Below are 11004 nucleotides of genomic sequence, written 5' to 3' on the forward strand. Positions count from 1 at the left end.
GTCCAGCTGATAGAATCAAGGACCCAGGTAGACTACTGAGAAGCACCGCCAAGTACCTGGGTGGACAAGGAGGACAATCATAGTCAGGAAGCAGAAGAGAAATGGCTGCAATGCCCACGAATAAAGCTTTGTGCTGTATCTTGGTGACACAGATCATCCTTGGTAACTTTTGTCCAAAGCCAAAGCTAATTTGAATGTGGGGGCATCTGAAACATGTCAGAGCGCCTGACTGAAGTGAGAGCCAGTGGCAGGAAGCCCATCACTTAGAGCCTAATCCTAATCCTCAGTCCTTTCATTCATTAAGACCTGTAGGTGTACACAGGGGTGTGTGGAATCTGTTGCTGGGCCTAGAGAGAATCACTCATTCCCACCACTAGAGGGCTCTTTCACCAGTTCAATCGCAATTCAAAGCATCCTCTTAAGGAAATAGAGCCAGAGGCTTCCTCCTAGTTTGCCAAAGATCCTTTCTGATCCTGCTCATCTGGCAGGAGACTCAGAGGCATCCCGGCAGCTTTAAACCTGTGTGTCTTTCTCTATTGAGAGGTTTTTTTCTTCCATTGAATTCTTAGCTTGCAATTAACAGCCATAGTATATTTATTTGTGCCTTTTATAATCTGTTAGGGTTCCACTTATGAAAATATTGTTAAGAGCTAATTCAATTGCATAATTTTTTGAGTGCCCACCATGCATAAGCCAGCCAGCTCTGCACTTGGGACAATGACATAAGTCTCATTCTCCAAGGAGCAGGAGAAGTGTATTGGTGAGTGCGTTTTGTCTACAAGTGCCAGGAATGCACTGGAGCTCACTTGAGAAAGTGGGGAGTGTAGCATAGAAGTATGGGGGATGCTTTGAGGAACCAAAAGCCAAAAATGAAATTAGAATTGGAATCAGAATCAGAATCTTGAAGTAAAGGCCACTGAGAGCCTTAATGGCTTCTGCTGTATCTCCTTTTACATTCCTAGAAACAAGGCTTTATCTTCTGTGTTGCACTCTCATTGCTAATAGCTCCAGACCTAAGCAGCTGGCAGGGCCGTCCGTGGTGGTGTGTCATCTATTGGCTCCTGGGTTCAGAGGTCTCAATCTATCATACAGAGAGAGTGTGCTAGATCAGGGCAGCTCACACTGTGGCAGACAGGAGGTAGAGAGGGAGGAAAGGAGCGGAGCAGGAAGGAAGCACTTATCCAGGAAGGAGGAAAGGAGGAGAGGAGGGAGAGGGAAGGAGGGAGGATGAGTGCTCTCGGCCCATGGACTGCCTGAGAGCAGATCTTCCTCTTTAGGTTAATGTCTCTGGAAATGACCTCACAGATACACCCAGTGACAGGGTTTTCTAATCTCACAGGTATTTCTCTAGCCAATCAATTTGATAATCAAACTCAACTCTCACACCTTCTCTCTAATTTGATCTTCAAGATGGGAGCTAGATTGAGCTCCAATTTAGAATATGCAGAATTGACAACCTAACTGGTTGAGCTTGTGTTATGTTATTAAACTGCTACCAATCATTTCAGCTCAGAGGGAGGGGATCCTATGATACAATCTGGCTAAGAAGTCCATGCCCTGTAAGCTGGGGAAGCAGGGTAAAATTCAGTATCCTGACACTACTGATAGAAGCCAAGGCACATACATAGCTTTGGCTCAAGGAAGCAGATATAGAATTTGAGCATCTTGTAAAAATGGCAAAGATGGGGACTAGAAAGATGGCTCAGCAGTTAAGAGTACTGACTGCTCTTCAAAGGTTCAATTCCCGGAAAACCCAAATGGCAGTTCACAACCATCTGTAACTCCACTCCCAGGGAATCTGATGCTCTCTTCTGGCCTCTAAGGCCACCAGGCACACACATGGTACACAGACATACATACAGGTAAACATTAAATAAGTAAGTAAATATTTAAATGTCAAAGACAGAATTGACATTATTCAATTACCATATCTAAAGCAGAAGAAGGGGTAGGGTGGGGTCAACTAAAAGACAAACATGAGTGCCTGCGTACCCTGGTGCAGAAAGACCAGGGGGTCTAGGGTAGCTGGATTTTTATCTCAGGTCCTCTATCCTAATTGGTTTAAAATCTTATGCAAGCATATTTTGGTAAATGTTTAAAGTTAATTAAAAACTGAATGCAAACAAGAGGCAGCAAGCCACCCATCCACTGCTCTCGGACACCTCTCCCTGTGTCAGCACAGAAATTCCTGGGCTTCTCCTCCCTGAAATATCCTATCCACTGAAATTTTCAGGGTGTGTGTAGTGCTGCCTAGCTAGACGGTTCAGCAGGTAAAGATACTTGCTGCCAAGCCCGATGACCTGAGTTTGGTCTCTGGGACTCACACGGAAGAGGAAGGATCATCTTGCAAGTTGCCTTCTTATTTCCACATCCATGTCTTGGTAGGCATGTGCTGGATGTACATATACACATAAGTAAATAAATGTAATAAAAAAGTAAGTTTTAATTTACACAAATTAAAATAGATATCTTGTGCTGAGCTCAAAAAAAAATATGTCACAATCTCAAAGCATCCTTCCCTAACGGAGCTGTCTAAAGTATCACCCCACATTTCTCTCTCCCCTCTCACTCCAGGGTGTGTTTTGATACATCATTTATCATCCCTGAGCACACAAACATTCGGATGCACAGATGTGCGGTTTTGTTTGTCCACATCTTCCTGGTGAGGATGCTGCTCCCTCTTGTTTACATCTCTATTTCCTGACCTCAGACTGGTGCCCCGGATTTAGTAGCTACTCAGAGAGCATTTGTTTAACCTATTATTTGTGTAAGTAATGACTCAGCTTCACACCTGCAGCAGGCACTATTGACTCAAGCAACAGGCATCTTGTTCTTGATCACCTGGAACTTCAGTCTAGAGGAGTGAACAGTCCTAACTAGGAAAGTAAGAACACCTGTGGCGGATGTGGTTGGATCCGTGCCCTTCACCCAATTGGGATGCTTATGTAATCCTTATCTTGAGCCACAAACCACAGCTGCGTCTCTAGGGGCAGCTTTTCTAGCTTATGGAAGCTGCCTTGCCCAAGGAATGGCATGTCCCTCAGGGACAGCCTGCAACCAGAGGGCAGAACATTCAGGAATGTAAAGCCATCTTGCCAGAAGGAGGAACTGTGTGTGTTCCATAGTCATTCATGGACCATGCTAAGATTCAGATGTCACCCAGACCACATCCTTGTTTGCCTTTAACCACTTTTCCTGTGGTTCTTAGACTATAGAGTGCATTAAATCACCTACAGTGGGGCTAGGGATGTAAGCTCAGTTGGTATAGTGCTTGCCTAGCAGGTAGGAAGTCCTGGGTTCAATTCCCAACATCCATGCACTGGGCATGATACTACACACCTGTAATCCAGCACTCTGGTAGTAGAAGAGGAAAGATTAGAAGTTCAAAGTCATCCTCAGCTATCCAGTTTCTTTTACATTTTGTCAGCTTGACACAAATCTAGAGTTATCTGGAAAGAGGAACTTTACTGAGCATACTCCCGTCAGGTTAGCCTGTGGGGGCATTTTCCTGATTAATGATCATTGTGGGAGGGTTTAGCTCACTGTGGGTAGTGCCACCCTTGGGCAGGTGGTCCTGGATTGCACAAGAAGCAGGCTGAGCAAGGGGAATGGACTTACACTGAAAGTGTAAAATGAAACAAGCCCTTCCCTCCCTGTGGTGGTTTGAGAGAGAATGACCCCATAAGCTCATATATTTGAAAGTTTGGTTCCCAATTGGTGGACATTTTAGGAAGGATTAGGAGATATGGCCTTATTGGAGGAAGTGTATCACTGGAGGTGTGCTTTGAGTTTTCAAAAACCCATACCAATCCCTGCCTTGTCCTCTCTCTGTGGACAGCTTGTAGATCAGATGTGCTTGGGTCAAGGCTCCAATGACGTGTCTGCCTACCTGCCACCATGCTCCCCTCCATGATGATCATGAGCAAACCCTCTAAAATTGTAAGCAAGCACCAATTAAATGCTTCTTTTTATATGTTGCCTCGATCATGATGTCGCTTCTCATCAGTAGTAACCCTAACTAAGACATTCCTGCGGGTGGCACTACCCATAGTGAGTGGGACCCTCCCACAATAATCATTAATCAAGAAAATGTCCATACAGGCTTGCTTACAGGCCAATCTGATGGGAATATTCTTCTTGGTTAAGGTTCCTCTTTCCAGATAACTCTACCTTTGTGTCATTCATGTATTATTGTACAATAGATTCCTGATAAAGGGGATGATGCTTATTAACAAGGCTAATTTCTGCCAAGTTCTCATGTGTTCTTATTGCTGCTCTCCAGAGAACCACAGTCTCAGGCTTACCATTCTTTATTATACCATTTCCCATGGTCCCTTGCTTTTTTCACCTTAAATAAATTAAATGCATCAGAACCCCTGCCTCAGGCTCTGCTTCTAGGGAATTCAACCTACGCAATCAAGGAGAGCTGATAGAGGAATGCCCTCAAGGGCAATTGAGGACACTTTACAGAAGACACTCTACAGAAACAGAACCCTTGAGGATGGGCAAATAAGCAAAGATTAGGTCAATAGTTGCAGGGAGTTAGACTAACAGTGGAAGGCCCACTCTGCAATGGGCTTGAGGGACAGAAAGAACAAGACACCAATCATGATCTGGATCCTGTTTCTATAGTTGAAATCAAATTTGATATATTTTTTTTAAAAAATTAATTCCTTAAATAGAAAAGCCCTATCATACAACTCTGATCAATAAAATGTAATTAAAAGATTCTGTATGGAAATAGCCAGAGGGTGAGAATAATGTGTGTATTCATCTGCTATTGGGCAGATAACCACAATGCGGCACACACATACCAAAGAATATTATTTAACCATGAAGAGGTCTGAGGTTGACCACATGCTATATATGCTATACTATATATATGAACAAACCTTGATGATGTCATTATGCTGACCCAAAAGACTCCGCTTCTTTGAGCCTCTTAAATCAGGCAGACATATAGAGGCAGTGGATTGAAGTCATAGGGCTGCAGAGCAAGGGTAACAGGAAGCTTTTCACCACCACTATAAAACTTTTGCAAGAGTTACTAAAAATAGTTTAGTAAAAATGGTAAAGATTATACTGTATTGTAAATGTGATTAATGCTCTTGAGTCATATACTTTAAATTATTGAAATGTCAAGTTTGAGGCTGGAGAGATGGCTCTGAGGTTAAGAGAGCACTGGCCACTCTTGCAGAGTTCCTTTGAAAGTGTACTGGCTGGTTTTGTGTGTCAACTTGACATAAGCTGGAGTTATCATAGAAAAAGGAACCCTCCTTGTGGAAATGCCTCCATGAGATCCATATGTAAGGCATTTTCTTCATTAGTAATCAAGGGTGGGAGGGCCCATGGTGGGTGATGTCATCCCTGGGCTAGTTGTCCTGGATTCTATAAGAAAGCAAGCTTAGCAAGCCAAGGGAAGCAAGCCAGTAAGTAACATCCCTCCATGGCCTCTGTATCAGCTCCTGCTTCCTGACCTGCTTGAGTTCCAGTCCTGACCTCCTTTAGTGATGAACAGCAACATGGAAGTGTAAGCTGAATAAACCCTTCCCTCCCCAACTTGTTTCTTGGTCATGATGTTTGTGCAGGAATAGAAACCCTGACTAAGATAAGTTTCCACCACCTACAAAGTAGCTCACAACCTTTTGTAACTCTGGCTCAAGTGATCCATTGCTCTCGTCTGGACTTCATGGGTACTACATGTATGTAGTTCACAAACATACATGCAAGCAATTATACATATATATATATATATAATAAAAATAAAATCTTAGCCAGGTGTGGTAGTGTATTGCTGTAATCCCAGCACTCAGGAGGCAGAGGCAGGTGGATCTCTGTGAGTTCAAGGCCAGCCTGGTCTACAGGGCAAGTTCCAGGACAGCCAGGACAACAGTGATACAGAGAAACCCTGTTTTGAAAAACAAAAACAAAAATAGAATAAAATCCTTTTTAAATGTCAAATTTTGATATATATTTTTATCACGGTAAAAAGGTGGGAAAATGTTTTGTGGGTTTTCTGTTACATACATACATACATACATGTCTCCTGAGAATCATTTGACTTTTTGGCTGAGTGACATGACTTTGTTTTGCCATTTCTTCCTTCCTGAAGCCAGGACCTGGTGACTTATCAGCAACCTCTCACTCTGTAGTCACAAACTCTGGTTTACATTAGTTGAAAATAAAAGAGATGATGCTATGTCCCTTATACTATTAGCCATCATCAGAGGCCAGGGTTATCTGTCTTCAAAACTTCTATTATACAGCAAAACCCAGACTCATTAGGTGATTTAACTGATTTTTTCAAGTTTAAGATGAACATAAGCACTAATGTATACAGACAGGGCGGAATGAAATTAGAGGGGTGACTTAGTGGTCAAAACACGCTTAGTCCCATCTGCCCGAAAGACAACTCGAAGTGGATAAATAAACAAATTCAGGAGTTGGTGTCTGTGAAACTTTAAGGGTTCAGCACGGAATAGCTGCAGCCAGAACTCCCAGGAATGTGGGGTCTGTCTCGCTCCCACTCAGCCCAGCCTTGCGATGCTGGCTCAGTGCTCAGTGTGGCTCCTCTCAAGAAGCCTGAGCTCCTGGCTCACATCCTACCTACAACCCCACAGGGAGCAGAGCTCCACCCACAGCTGCAGCATATTCTTAGAGCTGGCTTCTCATTGGTCCGTTTCCACCAGACCGTGACCATGGTAAGCAGGAAATAGCTTCCATCCTCAGATGCATGGATGTACGGAGATGATCAGCCTCATCTTAATCCTTGTGGACTGAGGATAGGTGAAGCGTGATTCTTAGAAGAAACTCAGGGTGGGGATGCCAGAAGGACAGGGACAAGGCAGGAAGTAAAACACCGAAGACACAGTGTGCTGCAGTCATGGAGGGCCACTTACCTGCTAGGCCATTCGAATTAAAAATACTTAAGGAGCTGGAGAGGACCCAAGAAGTCTTTACCATGGCTGTTGGAGCCATTTAGGATCCGAATGGTAGCCTGCGGGTAGTCACACACACCTTGAAGAAAATGAAATTGGGTAACATGACCAGTGTTGGCAGTGAAAGGGTCACTTTAGGCAACATGGTCAGTTAGGGGGGACATTCTGAGAAGGTGACCTCTGCCTGAAAAAAAGCCTGGGCGGGAGGAGGAGCCTAAGGCACCGGGGGGGTGGGAGGGGGACCGTGTCCAGCACAAAGGCAGTGCCCCTGGCTTATGGCGGTCAAGAGACAAGCTTTGTGGGCGTTTTCATGGACAAGGAGATAAATGGAAGATGAGGTCAGAAAGCGAACTAGAGCCAGACTGTGTAGTCCTAGCAAGGCAGGGGAGACAAGCGTGGTGGTTCTTTCTCTGTGAGCATTACTCCTCCCTAAAGTAAAGATGTATAGCCAAGTTGTGGGGGGAGGGGCTTGAATGATGCCATTTGGAGATTGGACTCTGGTCATGGAGTGGGTAATGAAGGTACAGGATCCACTTTAGGGAGCTGTGTTATTAATCAGGCTACAGGCATTGGTGTTTAGGACAGTAAGGCATGTACATTTCCTGGGAACTGAAGGGAACACGCCATGGGCTGAATTGGGGGATGATCTGGTCAGGCTTGTGGTTCTCTGGCTGTGCAGCGGTGCTTTGGTAATGCTCCCTGGAGCAGAAATTAGAGCAGAGGGTAGCAATATAGCAGACTTCTTCAGCCCCAAGATTCCCCATGAAAACTACTGTCCTTCTGTCCTCTAGGTTGAAATGACACGGGAGACAGGAGAATGGAATTTGCCTCCATCCAAAATCTGACTCCAGGGAACTGGACTTAGAATAAAGAACCTCGATTAGTGTCAGTGGGAGAACTAGGGGAGAGAATCTCTGTTCAGCACTAGTCCAGAGCGGATCTGGGGATAAAAGCTTGTATCTGTGAAGTCAAATGCTGTACTTCATGCACAGCAGGCAGTAGACAGTAAAGGTAGATGATCAGGTTTGGGGAATGTGCATCTCCTGTGTGACCTTGAAAAAGTAAATTAACCTTATATGTCCCTCTTCCCCCGCCCCCCCAAATAAAACCAGGACCATATTAAGACCTGTCCCTTTAGCTAATAGGACCTTCGTTACTGCAGAATGCAGATTACATAGGATAATACTTGCAGCACAGTGCCCGGCATGTATCAAGCGCTCAATAGATGTCAGCTGCACTATAAATAAGATGATGATGCCAAAGAAGCTGGCTCTCTTAATGAGATCTGTTCTAATCTGCCACCTTTGGAATAACAAATGGCTGACATTATGGGCTTAGTTTCCTTGAGATGTATACGCCAGGAAAATGTAGAGACCCAGGAGGCAGCTAGAGACTCAAGGGGTGTTTAGAGAAGAGATAAAGATCCCAGGAGATAGCTATGAGGTCTAAAGCCACCTCGGAAACCCCTGCAGATCAATGAACTAGGGTCCATTTGGGATTTACTCCTGACAGCCTAGAATGTTAACCAAAGCCTCACTCCTGAGAGTTACAGGCAGGGAACCAAGTGTGGTAGCATTCCTCTGCAAACCAGGCACTTTGGAGGCAGGAGCTCAGGGCCTGTGTGGGTGCGTCCAAGACCCTGTCTCAAAGGTAAGAAAGAAAGAAAGGAAGAAAGAAAACAGCAGCAGCGGCAACAACAACAATAACAATAACAACCAGTGCACCAGATGTGAAATTAGAAAGGGATCCTGAAAGGGGACGAAGAGATCTTTAGTGGGGGAGGAGTTGGATATATGTGCAATCTATCTATCTATCTATCTATCTATCTATCTATCTATCTATCTATCTATCTATATCTATATATATATATATCAGGGCTATTTGAGAAAAGTAAGGGAACTCTTCCCGAACTTTAAGTATCTTAAGTCCTAACAAAAAAGTTCTGTGCCCATTGCTGCTGCAGAAATCACGAACTTGCCCCACTTGTGTAGTCTCCCACCCCAGCCCTGGTCCTCAGTGCTGAAATATCCTGTTATGTGGTGTTTTCCACATTGGGCTCCAAGTGCCTACAAATGAACCCAAACTAAAATGGAGGTAATGCACTGAAATGGACAGAAGACCCTGTGATCCTCGCGCTGTTCATCATTGTGGTCCAAAACATGCAGCTGCAGGGCGGCAGAGAATATTCAGACTATTCTGACCTGTGGTACTGTGGTACTGTGGATTGAACTTGGGGCCTTGGAGACCAGGCAAGCTCTCTTCCAGTGCTCTATCTCAAGTTCTCGCTTTACTTAATATTTTCTCTCGTATTTATTTACTTATTTTGTGTGTGCATGGGATGCTTTGGGGAGACATGCATGACACAGCTCATGTGCAGAGGTCAGAAGCCTTTTGTGAACTGGTTCTCTCCTTCCACCATACAGATCCCCAAGACTGAATTAGGCCATTACCCTTGACAGCAATGTCTTTTACCACCTTGCTTACAAGGTCTTACTAAACTGCCCAGACTGGACCTGAACTCAGTTTTTAATCTGGGCAGGCCTTGAACTCATTTTGTAGTGTGATGTGTTTTCTAGATTGGGCTCCAAGTGCCTTGAACTCCCACCTCAACCTCTTCTGTAGCTGGGGTTGCAGGCCTGTGCGATAAGGCTTGGCTGGGTTTTCTGTTTGACTGGCTGCTCTTGCTTCATACTTTATAATAGCACCTGCCACAAGTTGGGTAATGGATAAGTATTTATTGACTGGAAAGCCTAGCGAATAAATGGTTGTTCACAATAGTTTACCATTTCTTTACCATTACCTAGAAGTGTTCAGCCTGACACAAAAGACAAAATATTTTATGATTCTCAGCTTGACACGATATTAACTTAAAGTTATTGATCAAAATGACCTACCTGGATGGGCTGACTGGGGAATGATATCTTCTAATAAAGACCTTTGGGAGTGACTCTGGACCATGGTGGAGGGTTCTGTACCAGCCAGTTCTGCTATGGCAGTAAGTTATGGTAAAAGTACTTGCTAGGAGACTGGAACTGTTTGCTGGACCTTGCAGCCAAGTTAATAATACAATTCAAGGTTACTTACAATGTACGTCTGCTATCTTACTGTGCACTCAGCCAATTTAACCTGCCTTTAAGAAACAATGTAATACCAGGTGTAGTGGCAAACACCTTTAATCCCAGGACTCAGAGGGCAAAGGCTGGAGGATCTCTGTGAATTCAAGGACTGCCTGGTCTACATGGTTAGTTCTAGGATAGTTGTGGGTACATAGAGATTCCATCTCAAAAACAAAACAAAACAAGCAAAGAGAACAATGTAATAGCCACCCTTACTTGTCTTGGATTTCCCATGTGATAAACTAAGCTAATACATAGCTGTCGTCTTAAATTATATACTCTTCCATGGCCCTGCCCCAGAGAGCAATGCATGTCTTATGATAATCCCATACTGAAAACAACAAGTATAAGCTGAAAGCAGTCTCACAAAATGAATATCCTCTATAAATGTTTAATGTATCATACAGGTACTGCTTGATATGAGGTTTGTAACACTGTTATCTAGGTCAGTTGGAGTCAGTGACTTAATCCCTTATAAAACTCTGTTCAAGGTTTCTATAAAATAGCCTTTGTTCCTTCAACATGTGATGACTTCTGTGATACTCGCTAAATACAGAGCAAAGAAAGCACTTTGTTAGGGACTGACACACCGACGAAGACACTGGGACAAGTTTCACAAGACAGCCTTCAGGCAGGCACAGATTCAGAGTCATGCAGCAGACAGGGTAGGCAACCTTTGCTGGGAGAACAGAAGAGGCAGGAAGAGTATAATGCATTCATATCTGGGCTTGGGCTTGGGTTTGGTTAAATGATGCCTAGGGGAAGTGCTTTGATTTATTCCCTTGTTATGACACTGATACATTATTGGCAAGTTTATTATTAATGGGTTCTTACAGATGGTGTTCCACACTTTTCTCATCTTCAGGAGAACTTGCAGAATGGTAGGCATGGCTTTTTTTTGCTTTGCTAGTGTTTGGCTGCCTTACTTCCTCTTCCAAAACTTACACCAA

Source organism: Apodemus sylvaticus, chromosome 1 (genome assembly GCF_947179515.1).
Source record: "Apodemus sylvaticus chromosome 1, mApoSyl1.1, whole genome shotgun sequence".
Lineage (NCBI taxonomy): Eukaryota > Metazoa > Chordata > Mammalia > Rodentia > Muridae > Apodemus > Apodemus sylvaticus.